The sequence below is a fragment of the Dipodomys merriami genome, unplaced genomic scaffold (assembly GCF_024711535.1).
Source record: "Dipodomys merriami isolate MVZ:Mamm:240054 unplaced genomic scaffold, mDipMer1.0.p SCAF_816, whole genome shotgun sequence".
NCBI classification, from domain to species: domain Eukaryota; kingdom Metazoa; phylum Chordata; class Mammalia; order Rodentia; family Heteromyidae; genus Dipodomys; species Dipodomys merriami.
In genome coordinates, this window is record NW_027206420.1 from 82186 (window position 1) to 100130 (window position 17945).

The 17945-nt window shown below is 37.7% G+C and overlaps 1 pseudogene; it reads left to right on the top strand.

Annotated features, from left to right (window-relative positions):
* Positions 1 to 16963: 16963 nt before the first annotated feature.
* LOC138819762 (U6 spliceosomal RNA) lies at positions 16964 to 17060 on the top strand (annotated as a pseudogene).
* The last annotated feature ends 885 nt before the right edge of the window (positions 17061 to 17945 follow it).

The following is a 17945-nucleotide window of genomic DNA, read 5'->3' on the forward strand; positions in this document are numbered from 1 at the left end:
CCTCCCTGAGACTCGATGTCAGTTCCTAGGAATGGCCTATCTCCTTCGTTGCTCACAGGCTGGTGTCCTCACCTTGACCATTTCCCCAATTGGGCCTGATGGAGTGTGAGTTCAAAACCCAACACTGCCAAAAGATGAATCCTGATGTGAGAAGCCCATTGATTCACCTGTTTTCCTGTCCTGTGAAAGTCCTGGGTCTCAGCTTGGATGGAGAATGCATAGGAAACCCTATAGCCAGGGCAATAGGTTGTCTTCCATGTAAGTTCTGTTATATCTGTTACATTATTCAGTAAAATACACAATACTTACATAAGACAGAAAATAAGGAGAAAAGTACTCCAAAGGCAAGATACTGTCCACACATATATGTAAATATAGATCCTATGTTTAAATCATTAGTTTATGACTATCATGGCCCACCCTGGGGATCAATGTCAGATCCTGGGATGGCCTAACACCTTTGTTGCTCATAGGCTGGTGTGGTCACCTTGAACTATTCACCAATTTGTCCTGCTAGGCCCTGAGTTCAGATCCCAGCACTACCAACAACTGGATCATGCAGTAAGAATCCAAGTGTGAAACTTTTTTCCTTTTCTCTGAGAGACCTGGGTGTCTGGCATGATGGAGAACATGTCTACAAATTTAGATTCCATGTTAAGAATGAAAACAATAACATTAATTATATGGAGGCATTATAAATACCCAAGAATTGGTAGGAATGTAGTCTATATAACTGAATAATGTATAGACATCTCAGGCACTCTATAAAGATATACATTTACTACCATCTGTATGTCAATCTGTTCTTATTTTGTCAACTGCTGGGGCTCGATCTCAGGTACTCGGGATTGCCTGTCAGCTCAATTTGCCACAGGATGGCAGGCTGACACTCACCCATTCATGAATTGGGCCTTGAAGGCTGTGAGTTCAGATGCTAGCACTCCCAAAAAATGAATCGTGTAGTAAGAAGCTGATGATGGCACATGTTTTCCTTTTCTGTGAAAGTCCTGGGTGTCAGGAAGGACGTGCAATACATATGCAAACCTATATCCTATGTAATCAATGTAATCACTGTTCTATGTGTCATAATAGTTAATAAAATGAGTAGTCAGTACATGAATAAAACAAAAAATAAAATAACTACACTGAATGCAATATGGAGTCAACATATGTTTAAAAATATAAATCATATATTTAAAATGTAAACAAATAGTATGTTTTCTAGTTGTGGGCCTCGATTTCAGGCCTAAAAAACAGACTTGAATTTCTTAAATTCAAGGAGGCAAGCTTCCCCTTCCCACAAAGTGCAACAGCAGGGTTACCTAGACCATGAGTTCAAATCCCAGTCCTGGCAGAAAAAAAATGGCATCTCGATGCTATGTGATGTCCAATTCGTAGGTATTTCATTTGGCCTCCATTTAATGAAGGTGATTGTTTAAATGCTTCATAAAGTATTAATTAATATAGACCAGTGTCCTATTATGTAATTGTGTATACTTTTATCCTCGAATCATTCAAGTACTGCCCATTTAATCATGACATACATCACATTCCTTTGGTAATCATATGAATAGGAATGAATTTCATAGGATCTCCTGCCATTTGTTGGTGGCAGCCCAGGATTCAAGCTGTGGGCTCCAGCTCCTACCACTTAAACCTGAGGATAGGGAACTCACAGGTCTGTCCAAGATCACCAGCCAAACCAGGCATCAGTGGCTCTCAGCAGTCCTCCTTAAAACTTACAAGGCTGTGAAAGGAAGATCATGGTCAAAGTCACCCTAGGCAGGACAGTCCTTGAGACTCCTGTCCAACTTGTGCCATCAAAGACAGAAGTAAAGCCGTGTGGCTCCAGTGGTAGAGAGCTAGCCTTGATCAAAAACAACTCACAGATTGTGCCCTGATCCTGAGTTCAAGATCTGGGAACAAACAGACATACACAACAATCTGTGCAGCCATCCGGCTAAAGTGGGTCACTCTCTTGTCCCCCAATGGATTGGAGAGAGTTCCCTGGGAAAGGGGCTGCCTTCATTTGGACTCCACCCATTCTGCCTGCATCAGAAGATTCCAGCCACACATCTATTGTTTCATGGTTCTTTCTGACCAATGGGATACAAGAATGGTGGCCACGCCCACATTCCTTGCTGCCCAGTAGCACCTTGATTCACTCTGTTTGTTGACACCACTACCTCCCCTCCGACCCGGACCTCGCCTCCCCTGTACCCCACAGTCTGGCCCATGCCCTGCCACAAATGTGCCCCAGGGGTGGGGGTGGGGGTTGACCCGAGGATGCCACCCCCATCCCCAGCGACTAGTGTCCAGGATACGGGGAGATGCAGGTTGGGTGAGGAGTGGGCGCCAAAGATCCCCTGGCCTGGAGCAGTGGGAGCCACACAGCAGCACATCTGGGCCCTTCCACTCCCTGGTGGGAGCCCAGTGGCTTTAGTCAGAGGTGGGGAACAGCATGTCTACACCTGCCTTCTGGGTTTTTTTTTCCTTTTTTTCTGGGGATGGGAGGTGTTGGATGCAGAAGATAGACACCCTTGCTGTGTGAGCCCTTGTCTTCTGTGCTCAGTCAAACTTTCACCTGAAGACAGAGAGACAGAGAGAGAGAGAGAGAGAGAGAGAGAGAGAGAGAGAGAGACAGAGACAGAGACAGAGACAGAGACAGAGACAGAGACAGAGACAGAGACAGAGACAGAGACAGAGACAGAGACAGAGAGACAGAGAGACAGAGACAGAAACAGAGACAGAGACAGAGACAGAGACAGAGAGATAATCTTTTTCCTTGTACAGCCTGACTGTGCTCAGGTGAGTGATCAGTTGGCAAATTGCAGGTACTGCATGGAGGAGTCTTCTGTCACCTGTCTGGATGTGTGTGTGTGTGTGTGTGTGTGTGTGTGTGTGTGTGTGTGTGTGTGTGTGTGTGTGTGTGTGTAGAATTGGGTTGTAACAAGGAGGCTGAATGCTTTGGTAACTTCTACCTGTTATCTTTGGGGCATGTATGGGCTTCACACCTGAGGTCTGGGGGCCAGGAAGGGTGAGAGGCTTGAAGGGGACACAGCACAGTTAAATTACAAGAACAAGGGATCTGTGTGCAATGGAGCTGTGTACTCCCTTGGGCCTGGTTGGTGGCAGTGGGAGCTTGGGAGGATCTGCGAGTGTGGCCTGCAGGGGATGGCTTCCCAGGAGGACAGAGAGCATGGCCAACTCTTAGTAAGGATATGAGTTCTGCTAGTATGGAGCGCAACAGCATAGGTCAGTCTCTGGGTCTTCTCATAATGATGTCTGATGGGCAAGGCCAACCCTATTTTAAATCTTGAGCTGTGATCTTCAGATCTCAGCGTCCTGAGTACCTGTATTATAGGCATGAGCTTCTGGCACTGGGACTCTAGTTCTTTTTGGTATATTAGGGTTTGACCTCATAGCCTTAGGCTTGCCGGTCAAGTCTTCTACCATGTGAGTCAAGCTTTTCTGTCTTGGGCATTTCTGAGATGGAGAATTAATATATGCTCATTCTGGGCTGGATCATGGTCCTCCGATCTGTGACAGGCCTGAGCCACGAGGCCTGTTCTTCTGTAGTTGGGATGGTAGATATGTAGCGACATGCTCAGTCATTGGTTTAGATGGATTGTTCCAAACTCAGTCCACGGCAGCCAATTCTTGACCAGAGGTGAATCTCTGGGTTGGGCATCAACCATTGGACTTCAATCTCTTCATTGGACAGTTGTGAGGAAACAAGGGATTGATACAGAGGGATCTCTGGAGCAGGGACAGGCACAGAGGGAGGGGCCATCTGATACTGTTCTTGGCAATTCTGTGAGCATATGATAGGAAGATACCCGGAAAGATCTCAGATGGTGTGTGTTATTAACAGTGCAACAGTTATGGGATTATGAAACAAAACATGGCTCTCTTTCTTTATTACTCTATCCCCATGAGTAACAGGATCCTTCACTTTGTTCAGTTTTGAAGCTGGGGAAACTGAGGCATAGAGAAGCCGGGTGACCTACTAATGACTCCCAGCTGACAGGAAGCTCGGCCTGACTTCTCTGCCATGCTCCCTAGGACAATGGGTGCTATTCAGTCCACTTCTTGTGGTGGGAAGTCCACTTCTTTTCAGTCATGAGGCTTGAATTTTGGGCCTAGGGCAGCTCCCTGAGCTCCTCAGCTCAAAGCTACCACTCTACCACTTGAGTCACAGCACCACTTTGGAGATAAGAGTCTCACAGGTGTTCCTGCCCAGGCTGGCTATAAACCACATTCTTCATATCTCAGCTTCCATTGTACTTAGGATTATAGGCCTGAGCCACCAGCACCTGGCTTAAGTGTAATTCTGACCTTCTTTCTTTCGCTTTCTCTCTCAGGAATTGATTCAATGGGTGCTGGAGGAGGTGGTCCAGCATCCCCATGTGGCTGGAACCAAGGTGGTCCTCTCATTCTCGAGGTAGGCTGTGGGTCAGGAGCTGTCTCGCTCAGTCTGTTGTACCAGCTCCATGAGGTAAGTCCCTCTGTGCCCTGGCTACACTGTGACAGTTATCCATTGTCCATCTAGCCTTACTGGACTCAAGTACTGTGTTCAATGCTCTTTTCTAGCAAAAATTCCTGGCTAAAATTATGATACAGAGTTATAGAATGAAAATGTAATGCCATCTTAAGAAAGTCATTTAGGGTTCTGGGAATGTGGCTTCATGGTATGGTGATTCCCTAGCATGCATAAAACCCTGGGTTCAATTCCTCAGTACCACATAAATTGAAAAGGAAACACTGGAAGTGGTCCTGTGCCTCAAGTGGTGGAGGGTTAGCCTTGAGGAAAAAAAAAACGCTGAAGAATAATTCCCAAGCACCGAGTTTCAGCCCCAGGACTGCCAAAACAACAGCAACAACAACAATGAACATTTAGTTAGTAAATGCGAAATAAAGAACCCATACTTGGAATATATAATTGCTCCTTCCATACTGATACCTGACAATAGTTCCTAATACATGTACTTTACCTATGTAAGGATACTGTGTTGAAAAAAATGTTTTGTTCATTGGGTCACAGCAATTAATGCTAGGAATGTGCTTAGATGTCAGGTGAAGATTAATTCTGGAAATTCAAATATTCCAGGCTTTTGAGTGGGGTCACTGCTAATCACAATGAGAAGGATAGTGTAAGTGAGATTCAGAAACTATTTTGGCCAGTCATCTTACAAAACAGGCAGAGGCTAATTAACAGTTGTGACAGAAGAGAAGGAATAACGCCAGATGGAAAGAATAAATGATAGTAACTAAGGTATAGCAGAAACCGTTCTAGGGAACCATTTTTGCTTATTAAAGAACTAGTTATCAACTAGGCTTATTCCTCATTGCCTTCGGCATTCAAAATCTCCTAGACTAGTTCTTAATCTCTTTGTGATGAATGTATCTCCTTCTATGCTGATCTTTCATACCTGATCTCCTTTGCTTTCTAAAAATCTGTCTTGCTGTATTTATCTATGAACATTTCCTAATACTAAATACACCTACAAAGATGAAAGAGGATGCTAATATAAGAGTCCCATAGCTCATGAGTCATTTATGTAACAAAATGGAAAAGGAGGACATATTTATTGCTACCTTAATTATTCTGGAAAGCTGCAATGTCACATCATATGGTTCATATTTCCATTCTTTGTCTACATAGTGACATTAAGTTCACATAAATGCAAATATGAGTGGGGTGCTGGTGGCTCATGCCTGTAATCCTAGCTACTCAGGATGTTGAGTCCAGAGGATTGTGGTTCAAAGCCAGCCTGGTCAGGAAAGTCCATGAAACCCTTATCTTCAATTAACCCCAGAAACCCGGAAGTTGTGCTGTAGCTAAAGTGGTAGAGTGCTCAAGTTGTGCTGAAGAGCTGAGAGACAGTGCCCAGGATTAAGTTTCAATCCCCACAACCAACAAAAAAGTGCAAATATAGGTTTAAGTTTCCCCCAAAGGAATGAGGAAATCAATAGTAATCTTCCCAAATGATTTAGTAGTGCACCTACTTTTACTGAGTTATTTGTTATGGCTTCTTTGCTAAACATATTCTCTTCTTTAAAAATTGTCAAATATTAGCTTTATAATAAACTTCATCTAATATTTCTAGGTTCAAAAGAGAAGTCCATAGAGTTGATGTCACTTAGCTTTCTTACTGTCTTAGTTCAAAGCCAACCCAGGCAAGAGAGTCTGTCAAACACTTATCTGTAATTAAACACCAAAAAAGCCAGAAGTGGAGTTTTGGCTCAAGCAGTGGAGTACTAGGTTTGGGCCAGGTAGGAAAGAAAGACAACTGTTCAGGAACAGGGGCCAGTCTCTAAGTTCAAGCCCCAGAACCAGCACAAACTAAACAAACAAGCAAATAAAACAAAACCTGGGTATTTCTTTGGGACTCTCCTTAAAATAGTGGTGGTCTGAGAAGAGGCTGCTTTTGCTGATCATACTCACTGGATCCTGATTTTTGGGAATTGTTATTGCTATGGAAAACTCAAGACCAGACTAAATGAATTGAAAACTGATTCCTGCAACAAGAGAATCATCTCAGGAGTGAAACATCCATCCATAAGACACTTTAAAACCTCCATGTCTTTGCTTCTTTGCAGTAGAACACTTTTAAAGTTATTTCCTTTTGTTCTATGCCTGCCTTCAAATGGCATATTGTTTCCTTTTGCAAAACTCTCAACCAGAAGTTTACAGACAAGTTTTATATGATTAAAGGACACACTCAAAAAAGTCAGGGACAGAGTTTCCTTCCAGCCTTGGATTCTTTTCTTGTACAGTACAAAGGAATGCAATAGTTAACTTGAACTTTGTCATTTCTCTATGTTAAATTCCTCTCCTGGGATCAGTTTCCACATCCAGTAGCAGTTTCTTCCACTTACTTCCAGTAACAATTTATGGTGCTGCTCCAGAAAAAAATGAATGTTTTCTGGCTTCATTGAAATAGCACAAAGACACTTTTGGACATGAGGTAACACGTGTTTCAGAGACCACTTAGTAAAGACAAATGCAATTTAAATTGCTTATAAATACATTATCCATGAGAATATTTTGTTCAAACTTCTCATGTGCTCTGTAAATTAAGGTGAATTTTAAATGGTAAGAAGGTTCTCAGATAATTTTTTGTGAGTCTCTATGCTGTGCATTAATTTCCCAACTGTACATGAGTTAACCGTAAAAGAAACAATAGCAATTATAGGAGAAAAAGTTCTGTGTTTATGTATAAGTGTTCAATACAATATACAAGACTCTACAAATAAAAAATTGAAACAATAAAGCCAAGTCCCATATGTAGATTTATGGGAGTGATATAGAGAAAGCATTACCCCTAAGTGGAACATGAAGCATGAGGCCACTCCGTTTCTAAATCACGCTTGCTAATCATGTAAATGTGCAAAAAGGAGAATGGAAGAATGATTCTTTTTCCAATGCAAGACACATATGGGAGAACAGACTTAACTGGAAAAAAAGAGTCTATCTTGAGGGAACAGGAATTATACTAGCAATGAACCTGGTGGCTAAGATCACATTTCTTGTTCTTTCCTTTTCTTATATTCCTTTTTATTGTTGTTGTTTTTCGTGGCACTTGGAATATGGGACAGGGCGCTGTCCCTCTGAAACGCAGCTCAAGGCTAGTGCTCTTCCACTTGAGCTGCAGTGCCGCTTCCAGTTTTCTGGTAATTATTGGAGAAAAAGAGTCTCCAGGACTTTCCTACCCGTGCTGACTTTAAAACCCAATCCTCAGATCTCACAAAAACTTGGTTTATGATCACATTGCTAACAGTGTACACCCAGGATATGTAATGTATATGTTCATCTAACTTTATATGAATTCTTGAGTTAAAAATCTGGGCTACAGTTAGACTTTACACTCACAAAAGTGTTTGAAGTTTAAAAGTTGATACTCCTAGAAAAATAAAACCTAAGAATGTAAAGGAGTCTGGGAGGTTCAATTTGCATTTAGCTTGGACAGTATAGGCTTTGAAACACTACCTATAATTAACCAGCCAAAGCTGGGATACCAGTCACGAACAAGATTGCTGAATTACAGCTTTAAGTTTTTGCATACATACATACATACAAACATACACATACACACAGAGGCACTTATAGGTGCACACAAAAATACATAAATGAAACAACTCTCAGAATATGTAGAAAAGTTAGAAAACAATAGAAAATTGGTCCTTAGTAAGACTAGAATCAAGTGATAATTTTTAATATTAGAAAGCCCTCAAGTGAACTTTCCCCCAGAAGTTGAGAATATTACATAGGTTGGGACCAGAGATAGTAAGAGAGTCAAGCAATCATTCTTAACGGGATAGGATACATAGTGGAATGAATCAGGGAAGCCTGCAGGTGCATCCAAAAATGTTCATATCCTGTGTCAAATGTTAAAACACCTTTGAAAATAGTACATAAACAGTCTGAGCAGTCAGTCTAGTGGATTAAATCATAGGAGAAGTTCAGAATTTCTAGTCTGTTTCTAGATTAAATAAACAAACTATGGCAGGGCAATGTGATACAAGCCTGGAATTCTAGCACTCAGACAAGAGATAAGAGAGTGGAATTACATAATGATACCTTCCCTGGACCAGATAGAATAATTTTGTCTCAGTAAAACTAACCAAACAACAAGAAAGGAATACACAGTTGGAAGTTTGGCCTAATTTTGTCATTATGTTTTGAGAAGTCAAGTTTCCTATTGAATGCACCTCATATATATCCTCACTTGTGTTTTAAATGCTCTCATCATTACAGAACATTCGTAGATGCAAAAGAGCTCATGTTTCCCATCCCACATTCTGTTGGATTCCAAATAAATGTTGAAGGATTACAAAAGCTTAAGACTGGAGAAATAGCAAAGTTCGTCTAATGTAGGATTTTGTAGACCTTGTTAAATTAGAATTTAGATTTAAAATATAGTTTTTGGATTTGTTTGTAATTTCATATTCTATAGGATACTACAAAATTCTTTCAAAGTAGAGGGATTAATTGAAAAATTCACAAATAATTCTGGCATTCTATTTGCCTAGATATTCTTTCACGACAGTTATAATTAGAACATAGTTAATAGATAATTTGCAGAGTTCATGTATACCATGTTAATATGAATAATCTAGACAGAGTTGCCAAAAATGGATGACATTAATTTATACATTTAGAAAAACCAATTTTTCAAGGTTTGGTTTAATATGGTATGAAGAGAGTAATTGTGTGACATCTTCTTTCTTCTACGTATATGTACCACAGGAAGCCATTTCCTTATTTACGTGCCTCTGTATACATAGAGAAAAATGCTAGGTTTGGGGTTTTTTTCAGTTGTTTTTTTATTGATTCATCGTAGAACTTGAACTCTTGGCATGGACAGGGTCTCTGATCCTGTTTATGCTCAAGGCTCAAGCCCTACCACTTCAACCTCAGTGCCACTTGAGTCTGGATTTTGCAGAGAAGTTTTTTGGAGATAAGATTCTAAGAAACCTTCATGCCTGGGTGGGCTTTGAATCATAATTTTCCTATCTTAGCATACTGAATATCTATGATATTTAAAAAAGTCTAAATATAAATAATATTTGCAAGTGTTCTGATCTCAAGATTACCAGTGGAGGAAAAATGATGCAGCTCAGTTTATTGTGGTGTTCTTTTCAGAACAAGGAGGGTGTCACATTAGCAGAGGTGTAGTATTTTTTCAAAATAGAGATAAGGTATTCATAATGTGAATTAAGGAATTTTAAGGTGTCCCTTATAAGTTGGAAACTGTTGGGCTAGGATGACTTTATGGCATAAATCTTGGGATTGATGGTCATAGACATAATAGCTTACTCTTATAAACAATTGCTTACTCTTGAAGAATTAATTATTACACATGCTTCACAGTTTTATCCTCTACAAGAATGTGGCTATTTTTCTGTTTACTTCTCAATCTGGACACCCCATTGGAAACTGCATCTATTGCAGAATTAATTAACATGCAAACAGGTACTGTTTTGAATCTCTTAGGAATGTTGAGAATTTAAAAATGAGTAGTTGTTAGTCATAGGAATTTTGAAGAACACATATATTCTGTCCTCTTTAAAAACTTACTTACTTTTAAAATTATGGGTTTCCATAGTATTAAACTGGGTCCCGTCGTGGGGCCTGAACTCTGGGCCTGGACGCTGTCCCTCAGCTCTTCAGCTCAAGGCTAGCGCTGTACCACTTGAGCTTCTGGCTTTTTTCTTTTTGCTTATGTGGTGCTGAGAAATCGAACCCAGGGCCTCAGGCATGCAAGGCAAGCGCTCTACCACTGAGCCATCTTCCCAGACCCTGTTTTCTGTTTTAGAATGAGAAAGTACTAAATTTATTCTTTTTTGAAAAATTTGGCAAGTATATTGTGAAAATAGTGTCTAGTTGGATAACATTCAAGTTGATGAACCTCTGATAAATAAGGGGTAATTAACTCAAATTAGAAGCCAAATATTATTGATTTTTAAAATGTTACTACATAAAGAATAATATTTACTGTGTCAATACAGTAAAATTACATGTTACACAGCTTATTTTTTCAATTTTATTACCAAATTGATGTACAGTGACTTTACACTAATTGTAAGGTAGTGAATAAAAGTCATTTCAAACTTGTTATCCCTCCCTCATTTTTCTCACAGTTGTCCTTCACCCCTTCACCCCTCACAAGTTGTAAAGTACATTTCCAACATATTGTCTTGTGAGTATTGCTATTGCATTGGTTTGCCTTTTGTCCTTTGTCTCACCATTGTCTGACCATACAGCAGGGATAAACCATAGGGGAAAACCCCAAAGAAAACAGAAATCACATAGTTCATCAAAAACAACAACCACAAATGAAAAAGAAATCTGGTTCCATATCTTGGAATTCATTTTGCTTAGCATCAGCTAATATGGTTACATATATGCATAACAAAGCCACTGGAAAATAATAGCTGCATGGATACTATATCATGAAAACAACATGTTAACATTTTGATGGTAAAGGTGGAATTAGGATTGGTGTATTTGCGGTTCTGATAAATGATTTTCAACAGATTTAAATTTATGACAGGTAAAATTGAATAGTTCAAAATTTTTAATAACTTAGCCTATTAAGAAAATTTAAAATTGCCTGGAAGAATAGGCTCTCATGCAAAGAAATCCAAGGAGACTTAGTAGAGAGGGAGCAATATGGATGAAGATGGCTCTTTTTCAAACTAAACAAACAAACCTCAGAAACCTTGCTGTAAATCCTGTAGGTTCCCTTGGAATTGTCCTTACCCAGGAACTATATTCTCACTGTTTGAAAGAAGGTTGTATTGGAATTTAAATTAAAAGTTCTTTAAGGGCTGGGATGTAGCTAAGTGGCAAAGCGCTTGCCTAGCAAGTGCAACGTCCTGGGTTCGATCCCCAGTACCAAAAAAGAAAAGACAAAAAAAAAATACAGTTAAAAAAAACCCAAACAAAAAAAAAGTTCTTTAAAAAATAAGGCATCAAAATTTGTGAATGTACCTTCAATTACCAAATACTAATTCTCTGAAAAAGATAATTTGAGTCAAAATATTTAGGGAGAAAGTGCCCTCCACAATGAAAGAAGGTGTCACTTTTCACAATGTCTTTGGACGTGAAGCAGTGAAACACAGAAAAAAATTTGATTGGATACTTCAAACCAATGATTTCACATTTCTAAGTGGCTCACAAAAAATAATATTCTTATTAATATGAGGTAGTCTAGACTTCTTTTATTACATATGCCAAAAAGTTCAGAAAAGAATTGAGCAAATGGAAAAATTAATAATAAAATTTTTCTTAGAAGCCTTAGCTAAGCGTATTGACTTCAGCAGTGAAGGGAGGCCAAAACTTTTTGATGTAAATTGTGTTAGTATTTTTACTCCCTAAAGTGATTTTACAGAGCCCATTTGGCTCACTACAATGCAGAACTGATTGAATGAAGACATGAAAATACATTCCACATCCAAATGAGGCAACTTGAAGAGTTTTAAAAGAGAAATAATGAAGATGTAGCAGTGGTGGAGCCCGTATGGTCCTTCAGCTTCACTAGACTGGAAGCCAAGAAGCTGTGATTAATTGGAACTCTGGCAAGAGCTAAGAGTAGGACATAGAAGTAGGACATAGAAGCATTTTCCTTTTGTAACAGACACTTTCTTCCAAGGTATGGGTGATTTAACTCTATTCTCCTCCATACATCTTGGTGAACAAATGCAAGACCAAGAGAAAAATAACCTATTAAAATAATTTTGCATAGAATAACTTCACTGTTCCTGATATGGTATCGAAGGAGAATCTTAAGAGAGAAGATTAAAAAGTGCAGTATTTTTTGGTTTCCTCTAAGCATCTTCTTAGCAAAAATATATCTTTGATGTTAGACAATTCTGATTGAACCAACAAGTGATGGAGTACTTATTTTTGTGGGCACTTTAGACACAAGAAGTCTTTCAAGGTAAAAGAAAAAAAAATATAGCCAAATATTTGTGATCACAGCATCTTGGACTGTTTTCTGCAGACAAAGTTTTACATTAGATTTCTCCTTATTAACATAGATGTTGTTTCATGGCAACCAAATACAAGAGGGAAGTTTTATGGACTCGCTTGGCCAATTAAACAGCATGAAAGAAGAAAATGGCAAATAATATTTAATGAAATTACTTTGACCAATCACTTTGCCAGAAGAAAGAAGGAAAAATATAATTCAAAATCAATTGTCTTAAAAGTATGAAGGAAGAGTATTAAAGAGAGATTAGAGAAAATATAGAGGATCGTTTTCTCTCCAGTGGAGTAATGCGTTCTTGATCTTGTTTCTTCCATTCTACCTCACAAGCTACCAAGTGTTTCTCAGGACTGGATTATCCAGTTCAGACAGAAATCTCTTAGAAGTAAGATACTGTATGCAGCAGGTGATTTATAACCTTAGACAATCTATTTAATTCTGTTGAAAATTCTCCCCTATCCCAAACTTCCCTCTTTGAACAGCTTTGTTTGCTTTTCCCAAGACTGCCTTTCATTAACTGATTAAAATTTTGAGTGGTCATATTCATACTCTCTAGAGATTGCTGTTTGGTTGTGATTTTTGTGTGTTTTTGTTTCTAGATGTGTTTTTAACTGAATTTTAAAAGTTTGTGCAATTGTGTTACAATTAAATATATCCATCTAATTGTCCAATGCTCCTAGATCAGAGTCACTCCTTCTATCATTCTCAACCAACCCTTTCTCCAAGATTTATTTCCAATTTACCACTTCCTTCATCATATGTGTACATTCAGGATTCTAGCTGTATTTGCTCCTTGTTCATTTTTCATTCATTCTATGTCTTTACTATAATTCCTGTTTGGTTTCAACTTCTGATAGTCATTCTGTTAAACTGTCTATTAATACTTTGAAAGGTTTATATACATTCCATGGAGTTTCAATCCTGCATATTCTTGAAATGATGTCAGATTATATCTCCATAATTCATTCATCTGCAGCAACAATTTGCAAGACTGGAGACGGGAAGCACCTAAACATGATTTTTTCTCAACCGTTTGAAAGATTAATCTTTAGTCAAAAAGAAAGTTAAAAAATGGCTTAGAATGTATTTCTAACTATGCATTTTTATAAATGGCTTTGTAAAATCGTGTGATTCTTTTATTTTACATGGAATAATATTTTCTACTACCTATAAGTTTTGGAAAAAGAAGAACATTATAATTTATTCCTAGATAGGAATATGATAGAAATAGAAGACAGATATTATGTTTGTCATATCTCTGATTAGTACCCATATTCAAGACTTAAAGTCATATTTCTTACTATATTAGACAGAGGGAAAACATAAAATAACATATGATGAGGCAACTATTTGTGATTGTTTAAAATGTACCTTATAAAATGATGAAAATTATTAGCTAAGGTTTGGGTTTGAAATTTAGGAGGCTGACATATTAAACACATTTCTGAAAGGCCCATACTGAAAACCACAAATTGTGGGTGGTACTATTTCTACACTTTATTGAATGGTTGAACATGTTTGGCATTAGTGCTGTGTAAATAATTCAACTCTATTGTAACTTGCTCCCTACACTTGAAAAACTTGTAATGTCACTAAGTATCATTAACTTGTCAAATGTTATTTTGGCGAAAGTGATTTTTTTAAATTTAATTTTATTTTATTTGTGAACATACTGTACAGAGGGGTTACAATTACATGGGCAGGATAATGCGTACATTTCTTACCAAGCATTGCAGCCTCCTCCTTTGGTTTACCCTTCACATCCCTTCCCAGCCTCCCCCCTCCCCCCCAATCCCAATCCTTCTCCTTTCCCCCCCTCACCCCCCCCCGCACGGATTTTTTAAACCTCGTTGTGGACATGACAACTTGTACTTCTCATTGTTGCAAGAGGTCCACCTGTATCCTTAAACACTGGTTTTTCCCCATCTCCTCCACAAGTTATACTGACACCAAATATAGTGAAAGCAGGGATTATACTGTGGGGGAGGGACATACAAAGCAACAAAGAGATAATCTTATAAATGCGTTAGAAACACATGCATGAAAGAAAAAAACATTAAAATACATATCTAAGGGTTCATTTTACTGACCTCACATTATCTGACCTTTTCCGCTTGAGTCATACATATACTAGACATTGCAAATAAGGGAAACAATGAGACCTATGTTTCTTTTGGCCTGGCTTCCTTCACTTAATATAATTTTTTTCATGGTTTTCCATTTCCTAACAAATGGGGCAATGTCATTCTTTCTGATGGAGGCATAGAATTCCATTGTGTATATATACCACATTTTCTTGATCCATTCATCTACTGAGGGACATCTGGGTCGGTTCCATATCTTAGCTATGGAAATAATGCTGCAATCAACATAGTTGTGCTGGTAGCTTTAGTGTGGTCTTGTTTGTAAACATTTGGGTAAATGCCCAAAAGTGGGATTGCTGGGTCATAGGGGAGATCTATGTGAAGTCTTTTAAGGAACCTCCATACTGCTTTCCAAAGTGGTTAAACAAGTTTACATTCCCACGAACAATGAAGTAAGGGCGAAAGTGATTTTTTAAAGTTTATTTAAATGTAGATTATCATTGGTTTGAGAGTGACATTTTTATACCACAGAACCATGTTGTACTGAAGTCCCAGTGTTTTGAAGCACTCCTTAGTGCTTCAAATGTTTTTCTGAATTACATTTGACCTCTAAGTCAAGTTTTCAGGCTTTGGTAGACCAATTATAGATCTATCCTTCTAGGTACTATTTTTTGGCCCACTTATGTTGGAATAAAATCTTTCGTTAATCATAGGTGAGGGGTATTAAAAATAATCTTATGACAATTTGTGAACTTGTTCACTCATATGGGCTGGTCATCTGTAAGTTGAATGTTTGAATTACAGTACTTTCTCTCAAATATTGTGATCTCATCCTTCATTTTAAGTTGCCTTGCATTTCACAATTGCTTACTGCTAATTCCTGCATCTCAAGGAATTGGGGCCCTGAAATATAGGAAATGCGAAATTGAGATGGGTCTTCAATTACTTTGTGTTGATATATTGCATGGGCCTTGGTGAAAAGTCTTGCCCCTGTTATCTGATGATGCAGGTAAATGGGCCTTGAGATCCTAGGACCCATGGGTACTGCAGAAGAATAATATTTTTTAGACATCTTAGCAAAATTTGGGCATAATCAGTAAGAATGCTTCAGAAATATGGACAAAAGCAGTTTGGGACAAGCAAGTTAAAACAATAAACAGAGCAGCAGAGTAAAATCCATTACAGATTAGAGGAAAACATTGTTTTTTTTATCATGTGGATTCAGAAGACCAAGAAGAGTTATAATGTATCACAAGTTTATACTAAAAAGATTGCATTGATACGTTTTCTAGTCTAATACATATTTGAAACCTAAATATTTATATTCCAATTCTGTTTATTGGAGTAAATAAATATCAATTTATTTGTCAAATTATCAACTAATTCTAGTAAGTTTCATTGTGTGAAATATAAAATCAGCACATATAACTATATATAATATGATTAAAAGACACACGTTTTGTATTGTTCTGTTGTAGTTACTGTATCAAAGGCAACTCTGTTTTAAAGTATGATTCCATTATCTCTACTTCAGTGTTTGATAGAGTTAGATCTAAAGCTTTATCATTTGTAGATTTACAGCATGGTGGCAAGAGGAAACACTGTGATTAAAACATTATCAATTTAATGCCTAATAATGAGGAGAAAAATATGCACTTCTCCTGCAACTATGAAAATATTTGGTGATAAAAAGGCAGTAGTGTAAGTTCCTGCCAGGAACTTACAGACAGGCCAGGACATTAAGTAATCATGCGTACGAACAATTTTTTCACTTCTTGGCTTTAGCTACTTTTAAATGGAAGGTATAATAAACAATTATATTTTGATAAAATACCTTCTCGTCTGAACAGTTCTGTTTGAACTGTTCATCTCTCTATGATCCCTTGTAACCAAGATTAGTTTTGTTCTAGTAAGAAAATCTTTGCTGTCAGGGTAAGGTATTCTGGTTGTTCTGTTCCCACATGGAAGAAGGGTAAAGGCTCAGGTAGACATTTGTTCCAGTAACACCTCATTTGGGAAAATGTCAGCTGAAGAAGTTTAGAAGTAGCTCTTAAGCAACGCTTAGTTTGAATCCATTAGGTCCACAAAGCTGGATAAATAAATACTTGAAAAAGCCATCACCTTTGGACCTAATTATAAGTAATAGAGAGTATGATCAAATTCCAAATAAAAAGACTTAAGATATTCATTGGCAAAAAACAGTTTGCAAATGTGAGCAATCGACTGATCAATATAATTTTTTCCAATATTCACAGAATTTTAGGGAAATAAGATCGATAGCATTGTTAGGAACAATAAGGTTTCCTTGTTACAAGTAGGCACCCATAGATATAAGCCTGTATAAGGTTTGCAGCATTAACTATTAAATTTAGAGGATACTACATGCTTCAGCAGCACGTATACTCAAACTACAATACAGAGATTAACATGGCACTTGCACAAGGATAATATGAAAATTTGAGAAGTATTCCATATTTTTCATTCTTCAGATGCAAGAAATGAAAAAAAGTGATTAAAAAGTTGATTACAAAATTACAAGTTTAACAATACACGTAATTCATATAATTAAAATTAGTTTGACATCAGTGTATTAAATCACCTCAGAAAGGCGTTTACATAGCATAAACTTTACAAAACTTTTCAGATTAGACAACATTGTCATTTTATCCCAAAGAAAAATAATATTAAGACCTAGAAAAAAAGGAATCAAACTGTTTCTATATGGAATACAATCGGAAAGGACACATTAATGAACTTATATATTATAAAATAATATAGAATTCAATGTATATCTAGGAAAAAATAAATTATGAACATTATGCAAACATAGAATATAGAATATTTTAAAATATACTTTTTCAGACAAGCACCAGAAATATTTTAGTTTCTGTACTACTCATTTCAACAGGTAAATTAAAATTATTTCTTATTAAAAAATCACAAACTCTAAAGAAATTATTATACATGTTTACAAAATCTATTGAATACATTTTTCCATCCAAGGCAGGCAATTCACTTGGAAGAATTCCGCGGAATCCATGAATTTTTACAGTAAAATATTGGTGCTGCCGGGCACTGGTGGTTCATGCCTATAATCATAGCTAAACAGGAGACTGAGATCTGAGGATCATGGTTCAAAGCCAGCCTGGGAAGGAAGGTCTGTGGTACTCTTATCTCAAATAAACCACTAGAAAACTGGAAGTGGAGCTGTGTCTCAAGTGGTAGAGGGCTCACCTTGAGCTGAAGATCACAGGGATAACTCTAGGCCCAGAGTTCAAGCCCCATGACCGACCAAAAAGAAAGATATTGCTCTTATTTGGATTGTGAAAATATTTTGTAGGGACAGAAAAGATGAACTTGCATT